Raw genomic sequence first — 21711 nt, forward strand, 5'->3', positions numbered from 1 at the left:
GACCAAGCAACTGGGTGCAGTCTAGGGTCAACAGGGCTAACAGGGGCCAGTGGACACTCAAACCCTTCCCCAACCACAGCTTCCAGACTTCCGTTCACAGGGCTCAGCTCAAGGAGGTGATCTTACATCCTTCTCCAGTTTCCATGCATCCACCTCCCAACCAAATGGGCTGTTCCTTCCTCTCCCACTTCAGGGAATGGGGGAAGAGATGGGTCCAGTCCTGCAGGCTCCAGCCAAATCTCTCCTCTCAGTAAAGGGAAACCTGAGCCTGATGATTAGAGCTGGGAGCAGAAGAGAGCGGAGGATAAGTGAGAAACACATAGATGGCCTAGAGAGAGACAGCAGCCAGAACAGGAAAGGCAAAGAACAGCAGGGCCTACTTCTACTGAAATCACAGCAGGAGGGATCCAGGTCAGACATACAGAAGGACTTCCTGCCCACGAAATTTCCAGCTCTGCCTACAGAGACCAAAGAAGGGGAGCTAGGGTGGCCACCAGGCCAGGGGCAGGGTCTGAGCCAGCCTCAGTGTCCCCTCAGTGAAGAGCTCTGATACAAACCTCCAGCAGGCCCAAGTTTCCACACAATGTTTTTCAAATATTGTCTCCCCAGGCAGGCTGGCTGTTGGGTAAACGCAGCCCAGCACCAGTTGTCAGAACATATTGCTCCCTCCCGGCGAAAATCAGCGCCAACTTCCCAACACCCCCCCCCCACCCAGATGCACTGTGGGTGGGGGCAACAATGACAGTGTGAGCCCCATCCCCCCGAACTGCCAGGTCTATTTCCTTCTCCCATGGGAGACAGGGACCCTAGGCCCATTTCTAGGACTCTGGGGTGGGGAGGGGAGGCTGAGGGGTATTGTGATCTGTTAATCCCCTGCCCTGGCTGGCATCCACTGAGGCAAGGCTCCACATCAGGACTGTCCAGTCTCACTCGACAGACCCCGATGTCCTCCTGGGACCCACCTCCCCTGAGCCCTTGCCTCTTCTGCCAACAAACCACTGGTGATTCCTCAGACAGGAAGTGCAGCTTCAAGCAGCCTGACCCATTCCCCATGTGGTGCTCTCTGTGGGCACACCCTCTCCGGGGTACCTCTCAGGTTCTGTCAAAACCTCCCATCACAGGTGCTAGGGAGGCTGGCTGAGGGAGGGGAGAATCAGAACCAGCCGCGCCCCCTGTCCACTGGGGCACAAAGCTGGAGCTGACTGAATGGCAGGCCCTGATTGTGGGGGGTGGTGCGGGAGAAAGGGCTGTGTAGCTACTGGCACCCTCGGGTGCACCTGGGAGGCCCCCTCTAACAGCTGTGGATATACACACATCCAAACTTACATGCCTGCACTAGTCCTTACAAGCATATATATATATATATATATATATATATATATATATATATATATATATACACATATATGTTTGTTCAAGAACTCGACCTGCTAGTGGGGTGGGGCTCGAGGAAGTGGGGAGACGCTATTCTAGCTCTCTCTCAGGGAGGGCTAGATGCAGGCTGAGTCCCTTGGAGAGCTTTGATCCTAGGTATCAGGGGGCTGGGGTGACTCGCCTCCCCTCCTCCCTGTGACCTCATTTCTCCTACATCCATTTCCATGGTGACAAGGTCAGGGTCACCAAGGACAGTGTTGGGAGTCCTCCCAAGGAGTCCAGGAACCTGGAGGGCCCTGCTCCACTGGGCCCCTATAGGGACCTCCCACAATGCTTTGGCCTTTTAAAGGGGTGAACAGGGGATGTTCAAATCTGTTGGGGCCTCAGGCCCAAGTCTAGGCCCCCTCTTTGGCAGCTTGGGGGATACAGGAGAGGAGGAGGAGGAAGAGGAAGACAGAGATAGGGATGGGGAAGGCATTTCCACAGTTGTTTCTCCCCTGCCAGTCCCTGGATGCATTCCACTCAGCCCCAGTCCCAGAGTAGCCCCTGGAGCAGTTGGGTCCAGCCCAGGTGGGTGGACAGAGAAGGAACAGCCACCGCCACCTGGGAGCCCACCAGGAGGAGAGCAGAGAAGGAAGGAAAGAAGGCTGGCGGGAGGGAGCAAGGGAGGGAGGCAGGCGGGAGGGAGGAGGAGAAAGGGAGGAGAGAGGGAGGGACGGAGGAGAGACGTTCGAACAAAGAACCGAGGAGCTGGGGCTGGCAAGGGGTGCAGGGAGGGGCAGCCAGACGAAGGGGTCCGGAGGCACCTGGGGGCGGAGCAGGGGGCTGGGAGGTCACATTGTCCAGCCTGATCCAGACGTCTTGGGATTGGGCGGGTGGGGGGCACGGGTAGGGGGGTGGACAGCCTGCCTCAGGGAAGGAAGGTCGGCTCCTGCGAGCTGAGAACTGGATGGAAAGGCTGCGGGGGGGAACATGATGGAAAAATTATTAACAGTACCCCACCCCCCATCTAGCTCCTCCGACACCCCCCTCCAGCAGGCCAGAGCTCCTTCCTGACTCCTTGGCTTCCCCCTCCCCCAACAGCCTATGGACCAGGAAGCAGAGACACCCCAGCACAGCTGATGTTGAAAACCCCTCTTTCGTGGTCAGAGTTTCCTAGTCAAGGTCACCTGGGCTTGGCTCCATCTTCCCCTCAAGGTATGCCTAGAGCAGCAGGGGGCTGAGGCTGGGTTCCCTCCTCTCCCCAACCCCCGCACTTCCGGCCTGGCTCCTTCAGAACTGAGGGGCAGCAGCGGGGCGGAAGCATGCCCAGTGTCCTCATCCTCCAGGACACCTTACCCCAAGGGTCCGGGCACACTCCCTGGGCAGCCTGGAAAAAGGCTCCATCTCTATTCAACCCCCGGGACTGGCATGAGCCTACCAACCTCTGGGTGCAGTTTCTCTATCTCTGCAATTAGAACAGGGGCTTCTGGGAGACAATCTGGATGAATTGATGAGGACAAGAACCCCCAATCTCCAGAGCCGACACATTAGCGCTTTAGGTTCACACCCCACCTCCCCCAGGTGTTCATGGGCTGGTGTTCATAACACAGTTATCTCAAGAATCAGAAGTTATTTATCCAGGCAGGCCTGCAGCCCTAGCTCCAGCTGAGCCCTCCTGGGCCACCTTGACACTCTCTGGTCCCACCTGCTCTAGGCAAGTCCACCAAGCTCCTGTCCCCTACCCACTCCACCACTTGGGCCCCAGCCTGACCAGACTGGGGTGGGGTGGGGGGGCTTGACTGCAGGCTCTCCCAGATCACTTACTACCCACATACAGCAGAGCCCCTAATCCAAGCAAAACGCCCTGCTGGAAGGCAGACACAGACTAGCGGCTGGGTCAGGGGGCTGGCACAGGGCTGGGAGAAAAGCCTTGGGGCTGGCCGTCCTGCCCAGGCTGATCTTGGAGACCCTCCACGAGGGGGCTGCCAGGGTAGCGCTTTCCTTCCAGCGGACGATCCCCAGATTCCAACAGTGAGACAGGGCAGGGGTACCTACTAGGGAAGAGAGCTGCCTGAGGAGTTAGTGGGAGAGCTCAGCCTGGGGAAGGGGCATCAGGCATCCAGCTACAGCAGCAAGGACGCGTATGGGAACACCCAACCACCCAGAACCTCTCCGAGAAAAAGTTGCTTTGCACACTGGTGACCCCGCAGGCCACATCCTTCACACATCTCCACGTCGCTTCGATGTTGAGGGTCCGGGCAGCCCGGACAGGTACAGCGCCCACTCTAGTCCTGTCGTCCTTGCGTCCGCGGGAAGCCCCCTGCCTCTCCGAGCCCCGCGCCCCGGACACTTCCGCAGAGTTGCAGTGCCGCGGGGCCCAGAGGGATCGCGGGGTGGCCCGGCCGCCTGCCCGCTCCATCCCGGTTCCCGCCGCACTCACCTCTTCCACGGCGGCGGGGCCTGGGCTCCCGAGTGGCGGCGGCGGCGGCAGCAGAGAGGCTCCCGGTTGGGCCGGTCCGCGCTAGCGGCCCCCCGGGGCCATGGCCCTGCCTGCGCCCTCTCGCCGCTGTGCCTGAGCCGGGGTCGGCGCCGCGGCCCCGGCTTAACGGGGTCTACTGGCTTCGGGAGCGTCAGCAGTCGAGGCCCCGGACCCCATCCCGGGCCATGGGAAGGCTCAGGGGCGCTCGGGGCCGCCTCCCCCCGGGTGGGCTGCGGGCGCCCCCTGGCCGGCGCGCCGAGGGCGCATTCCCCGGCGCGGGGCGCGGGCGACAGCGCGCGCTCGGCTTCGGGGCGCTGCGCTCGGTTTGGCCCACAGGCACTGTGCTCGCCTGGTCTCTGGAGTGGGGCTGGGCGGCCGCGCTGGGTTGCGCCCGGGGCTCACCGGGCCGCGGCCGTTCGCTCGCTGGCTCGCTCGCTCTGGTCTCGCGGCCGCCGGCGGGACAGGGCCCTCGGAGCCGCGCGGGGAGCGCCGGCAATTGGCCGCCCGTGGGCGACATTTGCATAGCGCGGCCCCGCCCCGCCCGCCCCGCCCGGCCCCACCCCCAGGGCGGGACCCGCCCGGCCGCCGTCCCGCCCCGGCTCCACCTGTCCGCGGGGTGGGCTCCGTGCTCCCAGGCGGTGGGGCAGCCCGCGCCCGGTAAGGCTAACCTGCACCCCGCACCCCCGCCCTGGCTTCGCGGGCGGCGCCCCCGCCCCGCCCCGGCTTTGTCTCTCCGTGGATACACCGCGCACACCGCGCCTGGTGTTTACCCGGGCACTCAACTCCCTGGCGGGAAGGGCAGGCGCGCCGGAGAGCAAGAGGCTGCGCTCACCTGCGCAACCCCTGCCGTGTCCGTCCTTCCCACTCGCTGCCCGCCACGCCTGGCCTCGCGTGAGCCCCGCAGCTCAGGACCCAGGACTGCCCGGGCCGCTCAGCAGGTGGCAGTGCAGCCCCTGGGACGGCTGACACTGCTGGACCTGTCCTCCACCTCCACCCCAGGCCAGGTCAGCCTTACAGCTCCACCCAACAGCTTTAGGGCTCCCTGCGATCTCCCCAGCAGCCAGCCCTATTTCAAGCCAGTAGCTCCACGGACCCATCCGTTTTATTTCCACATCCCAGAGAAGCCAGATTGGGGTTCCTGAAAGCAACATTTGCTTTCAAGTAGATTCCTGAGAGCTGCAGACTTTAGGGCTCTGCAACTGAGCTTCAGGCCCACCTAGATCCCAGGAAGGGACCTTCCACCCAACCTAATGCAATGGTCAAGGCTATGGCCTCACCAGCCAGGACCACGGTCTCAGCCCTGCCCCATGCACTTTGCCAAGGTCCCAATGGGCATGGGCCTCTTTGTCCTCTCCCTTGCCCCTCTTCTCCTATTCCCTTCCCTTTCTCCTCTTCTCTCTTTTCTATTCTTTCTTTTCCCCTCCTTTCCCCCCTCCTTGTGTGTGTTTAGTCCTGTCCCACTCTTTGTGACCCCATGGACTGTAGCCCATAGCCCACCACATTCCTCTGCCCATGAGATTCTCCAGGCAAGAATACTGGAGTAGGTCGCCTTTCCCTTCTCCAGGGGATCTTCTTGAAGCAGGGATAGAACCCAGGTCTCCCGCATTGCTGGCAGATAGATTCTTCACCATCTGAAGTCCGTTTTCCCCTCCTTCCTCTCCCTCAGTTTTCCTTGTCTGCGTCCTCCTCACTCTGTTTGCCTTTCTCTCTTCCTCCTCTCCCTTCTCTTCCTGGCTAACCCCCACCCAAGACATCTCTCACTCTGACCTATTGGCTGGTTGACTGCAAATGTAGGTTGTTAGGTATGTTAGCGATCCTGCTGAGGGTCTCCTGACTCAGACTTAGACTTGGACTGCTGGCTCGCACGCTCCAAGTGGAGGCTGGCCACTGGATGTGAGCAAACACCAGCCTGCAGATACAGTGGCTGCAGTGTCAGCGCCTGTGCATCTCTCGCCGTCATGCCTCATTTAAAAACACTGTCAGTCATTCCTCCTCATTTCCCCCTTCTCTGTACGAGGGTCACTCTTGAGGTCACTGCCACTGCACCACCATTAGCAGCGCAGCCCACGCCACCGTGACTGCTGAGGGTTTCCAAAGCCATCACTTCCACCACCATCCCGGAGCTCCCTGGCCACCTCTGTCACCAGTACCAGATCATTGTCCTGGTCAATAAAGCAGACCTGTGGGGACTTGCCAAAAACGACTCCAGGGTGCTGGGCTGGGAAGGAAACAGACTCAGCTGATTTATCACCTCTCAGACACACACACAGGTCTCTCAGCACAGGGAGGCCTTTGGTGGCAGTGGTGTCGAAGGAAGGGGATAGCGGAAGAGAAGAGAGTTAGAGCTGGCCTGGCTACACATAGTGGAATGATGCCAGTTCTCTTGTAATCACTGTGAGAAGGTTGAATAATCAATAGAAATCAAAACAAGCATAGTTGCAGCAGTGAATCCACACTGCACCCTTGTCCTGTTGTGTGTCATGCTGGGATGAGCACTTTGTATTACTATATATGTCATTTTATATATAATATGTATTATTGGGAGGAACATTGTAGCCTGCGGTGATTTTGTCTCCAATTTCAGGGGTCAAAGACCCCTTGAAACCAGCCTGATGCCCAGCCAGGAAGCCCTGCATGCCATTCACAATCCCACTGAGAAGCAAGTCCTGCTGGCCCCACCGTACAGCTGAGGACGAGGAGACTGGGAGAAGCGGAGTGAGGTCTGTAACCACCAGCTGTGGTATGAGAAAGGCAGCATTTTCCGGAGCTATGAGAAGGCTCCAGGAGGGAAGGGCCAGGCCACGGGGCCCACATGGAGCCAAGGGCCTGCAGACCAGTGCTGGGGGGGTTGGCATTGAGCGCTAGAGCCATACGTGGCACTTAGGGAGTTCAATAAATCTTTATTGAATGAATAAGAGGGCAAATCCCTGCAACATCAGATCCAAGAGGGAACATGAGCCAAGAGGCCGGGAGCCAACTCCCTGCCTGCTACCCAGCTCCTCTGGACTGGCTGCCCCAACCCGACACTCACCGCCACCCTGAGTCCTCTGCCTGTCTCAGTGCCACTCATCTGTGCCAGCTCCGCCTGAAAGCCACCCAGGATGCCCCGTGGGGCCACCTGAACAGAGGCCAGGCCAGGCTGACCCCTGCCTGGCCTCTGTCCCTCCTTCCTCTGTGGACACTCAGACCCCAGGCATGCCCAGTCCCTATGGCCCACACTAGTGCCGGTCTGGACATGCAAGGTGGTAGGAAGTTCAGAGGTGGTTAAGCCAGGTCTGGTTCCTCACCTTGACCGAGCCTCTGGGGTTCCCATCCTGGAGCAGTGCCCTCTGCCTTCCTAAATGAGGACAGGCCCTTGGGGTGACATCCTGGCTGTTCAGCCTTGGGCTCAGCTTCCCAGAGCTCCTGAGGTCCCACGTAGCCTGACAGTGAGGGCTACAATTGGGAAGGAATTGGCCCCCTTTGTCCCAGTCGCCACCCATGGGGATAGTGCTGGTAACAGGCAGGAGAGCTTTGAAGGTCTCCCCCAGACACCCCCAGCCTTCAGGCCTGGCCCAGACTTTGTTTCTGGCAGTGCTCATGCCTGCTTAGTTTCCTTCTTGCTCTTCCAGGCTGTGCTGTTGGGGGCTGAAGTGCAGCCCTGGGCCTCCTGCTGCCTGTCTAACCTCTGTCTACACTATTTGCCTTTATCTGGCCTCCACCGTGGGTAAACTTGAGAAAACTTGCCCTCTTGGTCTCTGCATCTGGAAGGCTGGACAAGGCAGGCCTGGGCCTCAGGGACCGGCCATGCCCCCTCCACGAAGGTGGCCCACTAAACCAGCACTCTCTCCTCTGCCTGGGTCTCTGGGGAACCTGTTTCCCGGGCCTAGCCGGCTGAGCAAGCCTTGGCCCGCCCAGCCCTAGCGTTGCTGGCTCAGGTTTCCCCACTTTCTGGTTTTCTCATCTCCTCTGCCCCAGGCGCTGCCTGCTTTCTGGCCCAGCCCCCACCCGCCCGGAACTGGATCCCAGAGAGGGGGAGTGATGGAAAGGGGGCCCCCGGGAGGGGGTGCGAGGCCGTGCTTGCTGCACCGGGAGGGGGGAGGGCAGTGAGGAGTCACCCACGCCTGGCTCAGCCTTCTCCTGCCCAGCCTGCCCCAGGGGTTGGCTCCGAGCCGATCAAAAGCTGGAACGACCCACCTCCCTGGCTGCTCCCCAAAGCTGCCTCTAGGCCTTTTCTGCTGTTGTCCCCTCTGCTAGGAATGCTCTTCATTCAGTACCAGTGTAAGCCCTGTGTTTCCTCTAGCCCAGAGCCTGTGGCCACCTCCATCACCCTCCACACACTGTCCTTTTCTGCACAAGGGGCCAGGCTCCCTTCTTGAGGCAGCTTCATCCTCCCCTTCCACTCTGGAGCCCCACAGGCCTCCCAGGCCTCTTTGAAGACCTCTGCCCTCGCTCTCATCACTGGGTCTTCGCACATGCTGATCCCCTGTGCTGGAATGCCTTTCCTATTTCCTCCTAGATCCTGTAGGCCTCTGGGAAGACACGACCTCCCAGGAAGCCAGTCCTAATGTTTGGGTCAGAAGCTTCTTTAGGCCCTAGGGGTCCTGCAAGTCCATCCAGAGACCAAGACACCCAGGTCTCCCTGTGTTCTGGCTGGGCCCCACAGAGACTCATCAGCCGCTGCTTCTCAAGTGCATTCAGAGTGAACAAAAGAGGGAGTCATGGGATCTGAGTTGCCCATACTCATCTCATCCCATGTTTGTATTACTCTGTGTGTGTGTGTTTGTATATTGAGGGAGGTGGGGGTCGGGTGAGCCTAAGCTTGGCTGGCTGCCAAGTGACCCATGACCATCAGCCAGCCTGAGCATATCCTGTTTAGATAGAGGCCAGACAGCCATCCCTTACCCACTCGGGCCTGCCCAGCCCTTGCTGGGGAGCCCAGGTCCTGGGCCTAGAGCTCAATCCTTATCTGCTCCAGAAAAGAATCTTTACTAAGAACTGAGATGGGAATTCTGCATCTCGTCTCCTCCCATGGCACAGGCCTTTTTTCTGGGTGGCTGGGCCCAGGAACATTTATGGCTGGGCAGCCCCGACCACTGGGTAGGGGTGGGGGGTGCGGAGTGTGGCTGAAAAGACCTTGGATCTGGAGCCACTCCTTCGTTTTGCTCAGCTCAGTTGAGACAGTCCCATCCTTCCAGCTGCTCAGGCCAAAAAGTCTTTGAATCAGCCTGGACTCTCACGTCTCCATCTAGATCTTTCAACTTCACCTTCAAAATATACAAAATGTTCCTACCTTCTCCCTGGCCGCCAGCTCTGCAGCCACCGCCTCTGCAGCCACCACCTCCGTGGCCAATCTCATCTCTCGCTTGACAGGGACAGTAGCCTGCTTACTAGGCTCCTTGCTTCTGCTCTTGCCTCCTGCTAACCAGCCAGGATTCGGAGAAGCCCTGTTGAAATGGAAGCCAGGGCATGTCTCTCTCTTGACCAAAGTTCTCAATGGCTCCTACTTCCTTGAGAGTCAAAGCCAAGTCCTTGCAGTGGCTGTCTCCCCAGCCCCCCTCCTCATCTCTGACTCACGTCCTCCTGCTCTTGGCTACAACCTCCTCTTCCCTTCCTCTCACACCAGGCACACTTCATGACTGTTCCCTTAACCAACAAAGGTCCATCTAGTCAGAGCTATGGCTTTTCCAGTAGTCATGTATGGATGTGAGAGTTGGGCTATAAAGAAAGCTGAGTGCCGAAGAATAGATGCTCTTGAACTGTGGTGTTGAAGAAGACTCTTGAGAGTCCCTTGGACTGCAAGGAGATCCAACCAGTCCATCCTAAAGGAAATCAGTCCTGAATATTCACTGGAAGGACTGATGCTGAAGCTGAAACTCCAATACTTTGTCCACCTAATGCAAAGAACCAACTTATTGGAAAAGACCCTGATGCTGGGAAAGATTGAAGATGAGAGGAGAAGGGGACGACAGAGGATGAGATGGTTGGATGGCATCACTGATGCGATGGACATGAGTCTGAGTGAACTCCGGGTGTCGGTGATGGATGGGGGAAGAATGGTGTGCTGCAGTCCATGGGGTTGCAAAGAGTCGGACACGACTGAGTGACTGAACTGACTTAACCTGGATGATCTTCCTGCAGGCATCCCCCTGCTTCTCCCTTACCTCCTTTAGATGTTTGCTCAGTAGTCCCTGTCATGAGTAGTATCTGTCGCCACCACCTCCATGCACTTGCCTTTCCCTTCCCTTCCTCTCTTTTTCTCCTCCTTTACTTCTTCTTCTTTTTGCTTATTGTTTATTGTCCATTTCTCTACCCCTGGTAGACTACCAGCATCAAGAGGGCAGGAAATTGTTCTATTTGCTTTTTCCCCAGCACCCAGAACAGAGACTGGTATATAGCATCATCACTGAATGAGAGAAGGGCTCTGCCCACGGCCCCTCTGCACTCTGGCCAGGGGCTGGGCGCTGCTTCCTGCCCTGATCTTTGGGCCTCACTCCCACCTGGAGCTGTGGAGGGCAGAGATGGGTGCCCATGTGTGGCTTCCTGCTCTACGGAAGAGCGGCTGAGGAGAGAGTGTCTCCAGCTACAGCCCCAGAGACTCAAGGTCAACTTTGCCTTGGCTTTAAAGGCAGGGAAAATCTAGTTGTGAGCCACTCCCCCACCCGCCCGGCCAGGGGCAGGCATAGTCCTTCAGGCAGAGGTGTGTCTCAGAGCTAGGGGAGACCAGGGCAGGCCCCCAACCAAGCTAAGTGCGCCGGGCTCTGATCCTGTGGGGTTTCTGGCTGCCTCCCAGGCCCACATCTGCTGCACACACCCCCTTCCATGTGTCTGTGTGGCCACAGTCCTGGGGAAGGGGGGCCCAGGGAGGGTCCTGCAGCCAGGCCTGCAAGCTGAGATCTGGACTCACTTAGTTCCAAATGACTGGGGAATGTCCCTTCCGTGACAGCCGTGGCATGGCCTCCCCTGTTCCCTCGCTGCCAGCAGGGAAATGGGGCCCAGATAAGGCAACCCCCAAAGCGGGAGGGGCTGGTGGGCAGACCCTGGGCAGTCTGCCATCCTGGTCCTCCTCCCTTAGCCTGGATTCAGGCCTTCCCTGAGGAAGGGCTACAATACAAGGCTGCTGTCCTTAGCCTCAGACCAGAGATCTAAGGCCAGAGCATCCCATCTGGGTCTCCATACCCCAGGAGCCAGGAAATGGAGGATCTTGGGCAGCGCCATCACCTATTCTGGGCTGTAAGGCATCTGGGACACAGCAGCATTGGGACTGGCCAAGGAGGAAGGCTCCATGCAGAGAATCTCCCCAGTACAGCTCATGGCTTCTTGCCTTAGCGGAGTGTCGGGTAGCAGGGCGGATGCCAGGCAGTGGGGAGCTGGGACTGCCCCGGCCAACCTGGTGCCTGCTAAGCACTCCATCCAGAATGATGGACCTCCCTGCTCCGCGTGTGGTTGGCAGGGCAGTGAAGCCAAGCCTACGCTCCCTACCTTGGGACAGGGTGCCATCCTGTCCTGTGAGGGTTTAATTTCCAAACGTAACTGGGTGGAGTGGACCCCTTGGCCTTACCTGGCCTCTGAACCTGCATCCCGGAATCAGGGGCTCCACTTGTGCTATCTGTGGAGTCTTAGGAAGGATGAGGTCCTCTGGCTCACATTGGTCAGAACATCACTGTGCACCCATTTCGCAGAAGGGAATACCGAGTCCTAGAGAAGCAGGTGCCTGGGCAACCTTTTCTGGGGATTCCAAACTAGGGTCCCCTTGAATGTTGGGGTGTAGCCTCTGACTGAGGAAAGACTAGGACTGGCCTGAGGGTAATGAGGGCAGTAGAGTCTGATTTAAGATTTTAAAGGATTCCTCTGGCTTCTGGGAGGCCAGAAAGGGAGCTGTGAGCATCAAGCGAGGGGACAGGAACCTGGGTAGATTACTAGGAGCGCTGCTGGGTGTACTCAGCTCAGCCAGGGCCCCTCACTTTTCCCTTTTGTGTATGAGATCTGACCCAGACTTTTGGAATGGGGAAAGCGGCTTCCTTCCTAGCCTCGTACACCCTCCACATGTGGCCTGGCTGGCCGGGCTCCCTGCCCCACTCCCCTGAGACAGTGGTTTAAGCTTTAATCCGAGGACAAGTTTCAGCAAAGCTCATGTTTGCCGTTGGAAGGAGCAAGGACCAACCTAGATGGAGGGATAAGGTGGGAGGGGGATTTGGAGGGAGGGAAGGGGCAGGGCCTGAATAGGGAGAGATCAGAAATCTACACTCCACCCTCTGGCCGGCCTGCCTTCAGCACCTCCAGACTATTCCTGCCGCTTAGAGTGACGCATTCAGGTGTCCACAGCCTGTCTGAACACCTACTGTGTGCTGCACCTACATCAGTCACATCCACTCAGTTCACAGGGAAGGGTCTCTGGGCCCAAGTTGTACTCTTCAGGCAGCAGTCCTGGTCAGGTCCTGACTCCCCAGGATGCTGGTCAGGGGCACAGAGGGGCATTTCCTCCTCAAAAGGAGGTGGCTGTTCTCCCTTCCCTCTTTCCAGTTGCTGGTATCCTCACAATCCCTGGGAGAAAACTGGGGCCCCCAGGCTGCCCGACCCCTTGTCCTCTCCTGAAGTACCCACAATTCCTGTCCTCAAGCCCAAGTTGCCGCGACTTCTCTTTGCCCCATTCCTCACTGCAGCCCTTCTTCCCCGCTCCACCCACCGCTCCCTCCCCCCCAGCCATGAGGCAGCCTTCTCCCCACTCCTCTCTGTGCACCCAGCCCCTGCCTGCGGGAGAGGAGGCACGCAGAGAGCTGGGTGGCTGGAACAAGGAAGAAATTCCAGTACACATTCTGCAGGTAGAGCCAGCCCCGTGGGTAGGCTGGTCTGTAGTTCCCAGATTCAAATACTGTCTCCCCCAAAAGGCCCCCCAGCTGCCCAAAAAGCTCCCCCCTAGTCGCTGTCCCCTGAACTCTTAGGAGACAACCTCTCTACATTGTGTCTTGGTCAAATGTCACATATTTATTCTGCAGATATCAGTGCGCCCTGCCCTAAATTCCATGAAATTCCAAAAACCAAAACTTGAATTTTCCACTCAGCTTCAACTATTCACTTAGCACTTACATTATATTTGGGCTTCCCTGGTGGCTCAGATAGTATAGAATCTGTCTACAATGCAGGAGACAGAGGTTCAGTCCCTGGGTCGGGAAGATTCCCTGGAGAAGGAATGGCCATCTATTCCAGTATTCTTGCCTGGAGAATCCCATGGACAGAGGAGCCTGGCGGTCTCCAGTCCATGGGGTCACAAAGAGTCGGACACAAGTGAGCGACTAACCAACTGCCAGGCCATGGAGGCTAATGTCTCCACACATCTCATACTCACTCTGGACCATGAACTTCAGAAGGTCTGGCGGAGTCTCCTCTGAGCTGAGGGTGCAGTTCTGGGAGGATGGACAAAATGGGTCAGACTGGGCTTCCCTGGTGGTACAGTGGATAAGAATCTGCCTGTCAGTGCAGGAGACTCGAGTTCGATTCCTGATCTTGGAAGATCTCACATGCCAAGGAGCAGCTAAGCCTGTGAGCCACGACGACTGAGCCTGTGCCCTGTAACAAGAGAAGCCGCCATAAGGAGAAGTCCGCACACAGCAACTAGAGCAGCCCCAGCTCGCCACAACTAGAGAAAGGCCACGCAGCAACGAAGACCCAGCACAGCCGAAACGTGGGTCAGACTGCCACTGAGCCCCTGCCCATTGGGTGAGTAAGCTCCCCAATCCCAGCTTCCCATGTTGATTCTCCACCCCTGTGTGGACTGAAGTTTTAACAAAATTGCCCCCAAGGAGTGGTGGTGGTAGTTTAGTCGCTAAACCACTCTTGCGACCCCATCAACCGTAGCCCGCCAGGATCCTCTGTCCATGGGATTTTCCAGGCAAGAATATTGGGGTGGGTTGTCATTTCCTACTCCAGGGGATCTTCCCGACCCAGGGATCGAACCTGGATCTCCTGCATTGCAAGCAGAATCTTTACCAACTGAACAACAAAATTGTTCCCAAGGAGTGGTAGGCTAGGTTTGTAGGCCTGGGGTCGAGGAAAAGGGGCCATCTCAGGAGCCCCGAATGGCACGGAGTTTGGGGCATCAAGTCCCTGCAGGGCCCAGGCCTGCCCTGGACCCTACACCTTGGAGAGGCCCCCTGAGGGCTGGGAGATGGGTCTCAGATAGGAAATGGCCTGGCATCTAGAGAAACACTAGTGTCACAGAAGTGTGGAGACTGGTGTGCAGCCTGGGTGGCAGCGGAGGCCATGCAGCTCTGGCCTTGCTCTCTAAGCAGCCGCTGGGGCTCCCGTGGACGTGGGAACATGGGCACACGCACCCAGGGACACTGAGCTCTTTGATGTCACCGAGCCTCACTCTGCCTACCCAACCATCAGAGCCAGCAAGGCTGGGGCTGCAGTATGAGTGCACGCAAGTGTGGGAAGGTCTCCACAGGGCCCCATCAAGGACCCTCTGACTCTAAGCCTTGCTGCCTGAGGGTCTTACCCACCCGTGGCCCACATACATTCATTTGCTTATTCTCTGGAGACCAGTTTCCTCATCTGGAAAATGAGAGCTAGTCTCTCATCTCAGGGTGCTGGGAGGATGAAATGAGCCACTCCGAGCAGATTGCAGGGAGCGGCATCTGGTATGTAGGGCATTCTCTGCCTGGGTCACCCTTGCTATGACTCACTGCTTCTCTCCTGCAGATGCCAGAGAGACTCAGGGGCATGAGGGCTTACCTGAACTCCTCTGCCATGGGCTGGAGCCCCAGGAGAGAGTGGGGACCCTTTCCAGCCAGCAGAAGGGACTCCATATCCAGCCACTGCCTCAGCTCCTCAGACATCCAGGACCTACAGGGCGGCACACAGAACTGCCCCACTGGAGCCTCTACCAGCACAGGCAACCACACCGTCCTCCCAGGGAGAGGCCTGCGTGCCGGTTGTCAGGGGAATGCGGTGATAGCACAGGAGGGACTCCTAGGTCACACACCTGCTTCCCTCTAGGCCAGCCCCACTCTGGCCCTGACTGCAGTGTCCAGCCCACAGTTTCTGCAAACATCTATGACTCAGGAGCTCTCAGGGTCAGCAAGGGGACGGGGCCCCAGACCAGCTCTGGGATTGGCCAGGGGATATCCAAGCGGGTGTGTATATGCGGAGGGCTAGGAGAGTGACTCAGGAATGGCCACCCAGAGGAAGTGACAGTGTCACTGGGCCTTAAAGAACCAATCAGAGATCTCCCAGCTTGAAGGATGAAGGAACAACTTGGGCAAGAGGCTGGAGGCATGACCTGTCAAGGTGTCCTGGAGGCCAGATCACAGGGCTGTCTTGAGCAGAATCAGCGTCGGAGTCTACTAGAGATGCGTGTTGGCGCAGAGGATAGAAGTGGCAGAGGAGCTTCATGCTGACCCTTGCAACAGCCAGGAAGGCCCTCGCTGAGCTCAGCAGAGGCAGAGTGAGGGCAGATGTGGACCGGGGACAATCCCTGGGGAGCTGTCAATCAGAGAAGAGGCCCAGTGACAGGACAGCAGGCAGCCCAGACAGCTGGTGAGCTAGTCAGAGGGGAAGCAGAGGTGCAGGGAACCAGGTCAGCCCTTCACAAGGAGCTGGGGTGGGGGGCTCCTGTTGACCTCCAGCCTGCAGACCTTTCTGCCCCTGAGCATAGTCTATTGGTAGATTTGTGTTAGCTTCCCTGGAGAGACAGGCTGCCTCCTCTGGAGAAGGTACTGTTTTCATTACTCATGGGCAGCTGGGAGGCTTGGAGACGTGTGGGAGGGCAAAGGTCACAGGTGGGTCCCTATTGTATCCCCTACACACCTGGCTGCCATTCAAGGACACCCCCAGATGACCCTGGGGCTTGGGCAGGACCCACCTGTTTCCAAGGAGGTCTGGGCTCCTCCTCAGAAACCTTGCCCCAGTTACGTTTCTTCACACATGGTGAGACTGCAGCCCAGAGGAAGAGTGCCTCACACAAGGGGCTGAGGGCTAAGCCCTCCGTGGTGTTCTTCGGCCGTCCTCCCAGGCCCCCATAAATGAGAATTCCTAGCAGAGAGTGGGCTCAGACTGGCTTCCAGAGCCCTCAGAGCCTCTCTACCCTCCTTGCTGTCTCCCCTCACCAGGGGCCGCAAGCTTAGCAGAACCTCTCTATCCAGGGCGCTGCTCCTGGAGGGCTCCAGGCTGTCTCCTTTTCCCCAGAAATACCCGCCACCCTCCCCAGGCCTGCGTCCTGTGGGTGCCCCTGCCTGACCATGGCTCTGCCAGCCCTGCCTGGGGACTCTGATGGGTCGTGGCTCCTCCAAGGACTTCTTCAGGAAGTGAAAGCCTGAACCAGGGCAAGGAGGGATGGGGAGGGGTGGGGAGAGAGGCCCAGGTGGGGCTGCAGGGCAGGGACCACAGGAAGACACCCAGCCTCAGTCTCCCCAGGAGTTGCCAGGGGTTCTGGATGGCAGGCCAGGCTTTTGGCTGCCCTGCCCCCACCAGCTGTGGGGCTGCCGGCAGCTCAGAGGCCCCTTTGTCCCTTATCTTCTCTGCCTCCTAGGTGGCAGTATCCAGATAAACATCCCATTTGGGGCTGAAATTCCAGCCTGACTGCCCACTTCCCCACCTGGGGGTCTGAGACCTGCCAGCTGCACACCTTCCCCAGGACCCCCTCCCCCATCTGCACACTGGGACTTGCACCCCCCACCATTCGGCCAAGCAGAGATGTGACTCACACACACACACTCACTCTGTGGGCCACTTTGAGGCCCCTCCCTTCCCCCATTTCCACCCCACATAGCTGGAGTGGGGAGGTGTGCGAAGGAGCCCCAGACCTGAAGCTGAAGAGCTGACCCCTGTGTGATCCCCCAAAGACCCCCCCACCAGGCAACCCCAAGACACAGGCACATCCCTGAGCTTCCTGGACCACCCCTCTCAGAGACTCAGTCTCCATCTCCCAGCCCTGCTCAGCTTCTCTTCTTCCCCGTCTCCCCCCTCCCCCCTCATTAAGCCTCCTAAACCCGCCAGCTCCCTGAAGCAGGAAATTGCATTCTGCCAAGATTAAATGGACTTGAACGCCCTGCCTCTGCCCGAGAGGGAGGGGAGCTGAAAAGAGCCAAGTTTGCTGGGGGTAGGGGCCCTAGGTTGGGGAGGGGGATCCCAAAGTTGGGGGGGCTCTTTCAGGACAGGATGGGGGCTGCCTGAAGGGCAGAGGGGAGATGACAGGGACTGCAGGAAGGCAGGGGGTCAGAGTGCTGGCCTCTTCTTCTGGCTGCAGTGGGAACCAGACGCAGCGGAGAGAGGAAGCCACTCTGTGGGGGTGGGGGTGAGTTCCCATTAGGTAGGGGAAGGGGTGGGTAATAGAAAAGGGGGCAGGGGCAGGGGGTGGGAGGAATGGTGATTGGGAGGTGAGAGGGGATGCCTGTCAGGTTGAGATCCGACCTACAGGAAATGGAAAATGAACCTTGGGGGATGCACGCACTGCTTTTTGAAGTACCCAGAGGGAGGGGCTGGCACATCTCCTCCACACACACCCCCCACCCTCCACCCTCTGGCCCAAGATCTCATAGCAAGGATAGGCAGGTCGGTTAGGGACCCCTGTGTGCTTCAGGTCCCTGAGGAGCCCAGTGTGCAGTCCTATAGGCACCCAGGACCCCAGAGCCCCTGCCCCTGCACTATCTGGAAGTCCCCCATCTGGAGACAGAGAACACTGACAGACCTTCCCAGGAAAGATGCTTGAAGGTCCATACGTCCCCTGCCCCGAGTCCTAGGCAGCAGGTCAAGTGGGGGCTGAAGCCTTGTGAGGGGTGCCAGGCAGGAGCGTCCAGATACTGTGTCCCCAGCAGCCCCACAGCCTGTAGATGGGGGCTTGTGGAAGGGGCCATGCCAGTCCCCTCTTTCCCCAAGTAGGCAGGAGCAGGGACAGTTGGACTAAGGGTGGGCCTCCCATGGGCAGCTCCCACTAGGAGCCCAGCTGAGTCTAGGTCAGGCCTTCAGAGCTGGATCGAGCCACGCAGGCTGGAGGAGCAGGAAGAACTGCTGGTCCAAGCTGGCTCAGGCATTATTCCTGGGACCGCCCATCCAACAGTCATGACCATGGGCAGCAATGTTTACTGAGCACCCACTGTGTGCCAGCCTGCGCTTGGCACTGGGGCAGTGGTGGACACTAGGAAGGACAGCCCAGCTTGACTGGTATAGTGGTGGGGAAAGGATGCCCATGGGCAGGGTCTTCCTGGAATGCAGCAGAGGCCATTCATGTGCCAGGAAGAGAAGACAGGTTGTCCGAGGAGGGCCTGGGAGAGCTTCAGCCCGGCTGATCGTGGGCAGGCAGCAGTTAGCCACGGGGCTGAGGGGTGGGAGGTCCACATGGTCATCAAGCAGGACTGATAGGACAAAGGCAGCTGCAGGACTCTCGTGAGCTCCAGGGCGGGGCTGGGGGCCCTGCCTCCCCATCACCACCACCTCTAGCCCTGACCCACTCAGGGCTGTTTATTCAGATGCTGGTGCCCATTTCAGGCAACCTGAGCTGGGCAGATGGTTTCCTAGGAAGGACTCTGGCTCCTGGCTCCAGTCTGGCTGCTGGTGAAAAATGGGCTTCACCTGTCCAGATGTGGGGCAACTGACCCCTGTGTCCCTGGGAAGTGGGGGCAGGTGTCTGCCTGGCTAGTGCATCGGGGTGGGGGCGTCACCCTGGCAGGCCCTGGGAAAGACAAACCAGTCCCTGGGAAGGGAGTGTCTGCTGGGAAGGAACCAAATAAGGCTGAGGGGTTAAGTAACCCCACAGTCTGCTCCCCAGTGTTCCAGGCCAGAACGTCCCTGGTCACTTCCTGGTTGGGTTCTTTGTCTCTGGTCAGATGCGTGGAGCCAGTTTCCTGGGAGATCTGAGTTGGCCTGTCCTTCAGGTCAGTGAGAGGCAGTGACCCGAGGCCCTGCCACTGCCTGAGGCTGACTTCGTGTCCCCAGGCTATCTGTTGTTGTGAACAAGAGGTGCCCCCTGCAGTCCCCCAGCAACCTCCCCGAGACTTGTCTCAGGGAAAGCCAATCAAGACTGCTCCAGCTCTGAGGGGGTTATTCCTGGGTCCTGACACGCCTCCCCTCCCAGTCAGGGCTGCAGTTTCAGGACCACAGGACCTGGCCAGCTCAGCCCGGGGACCTCTCCTCAAAGAAGATGGCCTAGTCTCACCTCCTGGGGATCCCCAGTCTCCTGTATCCCTCATCACAGGTCCAGCCACTCTGGGTCAGCACTGTCCTTCCTGCCCGCAAGACTGTGAGCTCTGGGAGGAGGGAGACCACATCCGTTTCAATCACACTTGGTCCCCAGGTCCTGGGGGCCCTGGGTAACAGCTCAGTCAACCAGTTAGCCACAAGGTACAGCTGCATTTCCAAAGCTTTAAGGCAAACTCATTCATTGTCTCACACACAGACCAGCCCCGTGGTGGGCCCCTCTCTTTCATGGGCCCCAATGTGGTGGTGGTGGGGTGGGGTATAGACATTAAGCAGGTACGGTTTCTGCCTGCCTGGAGCTTGGAATCTTCCTGGAAGACAGGCCTGGGACTGAGGAAATAGGTGCCATGACCCTGGGCCCCCGCAGAAACCCAGAGAAGTCCCAGGTGAATGGGATATCGGAGCCTTAGGAGACCAGGAGGGCTAGGAGGTTGGGGCTCAGGGGTGCCTCCTGTAGGGGCTCCATGGAAAACACTGTCATCAGGTGGGTGGGTTGGGAGGGCTTCCTCAGCTTCTAAAATCTAGCCTGCTCAGCCAGCAGTAGGGACCTGCCTCAACGACACTCGGTGCCCCTCACACTGCCAGCTCTGGCCTGCTCCCTGCCCCTATGGCTGGATCGCCTAAATAGCTGATGGGACAATTCATATCCTCAGCAACCGCCCCTTAGCAACCACCCCTATACCCCTATACTCAGACAGCCTTAGCTCCATGCAGAGGGAACTGAACTCCACTCTCCTACCAGAAGGCCTATTCAACCACCCTTTCCTGTTGACCAGGCCTGCCAAGCCTGGCCTGGGTTGAAAGCCCTGCCCTGGCCTTCTGAGTAAATGTCCCCATCCCGGTGCCCTTCCCTTACAACACTGTACCCTGGGTTAGCACTGGCCTTGCTCCCAGCTCCCAGGGCTGTGCAGATGGTGAGCTGTGGGATTTCAGACAGGTCTGCTGTCTCTGAACCTTTGGGGTCTCCTGCTCTGGAGCAGGGATGCTCACCCCCACAACTTGCAGGTGGCTGGCAGGAGGAGATGGGGCTGGTATATCCCACGGGCTATAAACAGTTGCTGGCATTTCCTCAGCTTCTCTTTCAAATACCCCCTGGGGAGTCAGGCTTCTAGGCCCAGATTCCTGGTTCTAAAGCTCCAGGGACCCCTCTTCACCGAGGCAGGGCAATTTGGGGCCTTTTGATGTTCGGGTGTCATGCTGGTCCAGGCACACCATCTCTGGAGTGTGAGGCCTGGTCCCTGCCTGATGTGGGTACTCAGGATATGAGGGACAGGGTGTTGCCTCTGACCCTAGAGATGGTGCCTAGAAACTAGGCCATCAGGTATCCTGGGTGGGGTGGTTTCTATTCCCATGCTGCTGACACCCATCTTGCCCTGCTGGTCCCCCTCTCACCTGCACTCCTCCTCTGACTCAAGATGGGGGCTTCAGTGCTGCACCAGCCTGCCAGGGCCAGCAGACCTTCTTGGAGGGTCTGAACAGTCCTCTAGCTGATGCCAAGCCCCCAGTTCTCACTGAGTGAGGCTCACCAGATGCCTGCTGCTCACAAGAGAAATCTCAGGCAGCCCTGCTCCTCAGTACTTTAGCTACAGGCTCTCAAGTGTGGAGGCCTTGGTAGAGGTGTAGTGTGGTTCAGTATCAGTTCCCTGATACCAGGAAGCTCTTCAGGAGCCTAGGAGCCATAGATGGTTGGGGGAGAGAGGGGTCTGGCTCTGTCTGGGTGTCATTACCTTGGGGGTGGGGGGTCACAGGCTGTAGAGAGGAAGTGCTCCACCTGGGACATTCTCATTCTCACCTAGGGCTTGGGCTGGGGTTCTCTCCTCCCCAGCCTAGCCTGGGGCTTCCTGGATCTGGGTGTCTGGGAAGGATAGGGACTGAAAGAAAAGTGGGCGGGTGGTGGTAGGCTGGCCATAACACCCCTCTATCTTGTTCCGGGGGTTCTCTGTGGCCTCCCCAAGGTTGGCCTGCCCATCTATGGCCTCTGAAGGGCTGTTACTATACAGTCTCAACTCTTGAGCTCAAGGGACAGGTAAGATGGAAGTGACTTCCCTCTGGCCTTGGCCCCTATCTGCTGGCCCTGCAGTGCTTGGTTTTGGCACTCTACATCCATCCTGGGGAAGAAGGGCCCCTCTGCCCAAATGACTGATAGGGTGGGAGCACAGCCATAGGGAGAGCACAGGGGAGGCGGGGAGGGCGGCCTTGTTGCAGGACTCTCCCCATCTTCTGCTTGAAAGCTTTTCTCTGGGGGAGGCACCGCCTGTGGGGCATGGATCTGCTACAGAGACAAGTCAAAGTGTAAAGGAATTACATGAACGTGAGGCATGATGGGGTACTGCATGGGGCTTGGGGCCCCATCATTTTTTAGACCCAGTCTACTCTGCTCAGAGGGGCAACCACCTGTCTGTCCTGCATGGTTGGCTCCTCTTCTCCCAGTCAGGAGGCAGGTGGGGCGAGGAGGGGATGCTGGGCCTCAAGAATTTACAATGACCAGACTAATGAAGCAGGGTCCTGAGCAGAGAGGACACTAGGGGGAGCGGAGGGGCAGGGACTGGACAGTGTCTGCATCCCTCTCCTCAATCCTTCTCAGATGCCCTCTGCCCAAATCCAGCCAGCACAGGGTTCCCTAAGCTAAGCTCTTTAATACCAGGACACGGTATAAACAACATCTGTGCCTTATTGTCCTGGGGTCTGGGTCCCAGCGGACTGAG

The sequence above is a fragment of the Capra hircus genome, chromosome 22 (assembly GCF_001704415.2).
Source record: "Capra hircus breed San Clemente chromosome 22, ASM170441v1, whole genome shotgun sequence".
NCBI lineage: Eukaryota > Metazoa > Chordata > Mammalia > Artiodactyla > Bovidae > Capra > Capra hircus.